The 1344-nt window shown below is 38.6% G+C and overlaps 1 non-coding gene across 1 annotated transcript; it reads left to right on the plus strand.

Moving 5' to 3' along the window:
- The first annotated feature begins 1045 nt into the window (after window positions 1–1045).
- Window positions 1046–1127, plus strand: trnas-uga. The gene has a single exon. It is a non-coding gene; the product is annotated as a tRNA-Ser (tRNA).
- Window positions 1128–1344: the final 217 nt, after the last annotated feature.

Raw genomic sequence — 1344 nt, forward strand, 5'->3', positions numbered from 1 at the left:
TACAACTGCTACTAGACTTCAATGACTTATTAAAAACTTCTCCAAGATGCATTTCTAAAAATCTGTACATAAGACTTTCTACTTCATACCTTCGACAAATAATCTCCACACATTTCCCTCCTCACAAGTATGATAAAGTCAAATCGTTGCTATTTTTTAGATCATGAGGGACATGGATAGGTTGACTCGTCAAGGTGTTTTCTGGCTGGTGAGGAAGTCAACATTTAGAAAACATCGGTTTAAAATTAATGGATAAGGATTTAAAAGGATTTCAGACGTGTCCAGAATGATTTGCCAGAGAAATTCGTGGAGACTGGTACAACTGTAACATTGAATGGCATCTGGATGGATATATGAGTAACAAGGTTTAGAGGGATGTGAGCCAAATGTTGGCAAATGGGACCTATTAATTTAGGATATCTGTCCACCATGGTCATGTTGGAAAGAAGGGCCACTTTCAGTGTTATATTGTTCAACGACTTGATGACTCTAGAACAACCGCAAAAACTTTGCAAATAATTCCGTCAAGAAAATTTCAAGTTCCAAATCTTCGGTTAATCTTCCTCTCTTGTGCTCACAAGTTCATTACCTGATGTCAGAACTTACGGATTAGTTGCTGGATCCATTCCTGTAAATTGGTTCTGCATTCTTTCTAATTCCGATTTTTTTTTTACGAATGTAGCTAGTGTTTATGGACTTAGCATCAATTTTTCTAATACCATATTTCGATGAATATTAAAACACACCAGCATAGCTAATTTGGCACCAGATGATGAGCAATTAAGTCAAAATCGATCGGACGCAGTGAGACAATGATCCTCTCTTCGTGTGGTGTACATCCGTGACTCTATAATTCGACGAAGAATCATTCCCACAACTTCAGCTGTGTCAGAATCTAGTTTGCGGTGAAAGCCTGTCAATCTGCTCAGGTAATGTTCGTCTGGGTCTCTGCAAAGGATTTGGCGAAATCTTTGGGTCTTGACAATTTGTTCTTCCAACAAATAAATTCAGTTGTTTTACTATGAAAATTGGCAACCTTGGTACAGCTGTGATGGCCGAGAGGTTAAGGCGTTGGATTTGAAATCCAATGGGGTCTCCCTACGCCGGTTCGAATCCTGTTCACAGCGTAGATACCTTTGAAAGTCATGAATTCCTTTGCAGGATTTGGATTTCGTGAAGCTTGAGCTTTGCATTCAATCGAAAGTAAGTTTTCAACTGTGAAGAATCTGAAGTAATTTCAAGACTGACTCAGTCATCTGATTGAATAAATTATATGTCGAGACACAAAAAGCCACCAACTTCCAACATGAATCAGTTTCAACGCGTTTGTCGAACTATCGTGAA

The sequence above is a fragment of the Chiloscyllium plagiosum genome, unplaced genomic scaffold (assembly GCF_004010195.1).
Source record: "Chiloscyllium plagiosum isolate BGI_BamShark_2017 unplaced genomic scaffold, ASM401019v2 scaf_12245, whole genome shotgun sequence".
NCBI lineage: Eukaryota > Metazoa > Chordata > Chondrichthyes > Orectolobiformes > Hemiscylliidae > Chiloscyllium > Chiloscyllium plagiosum.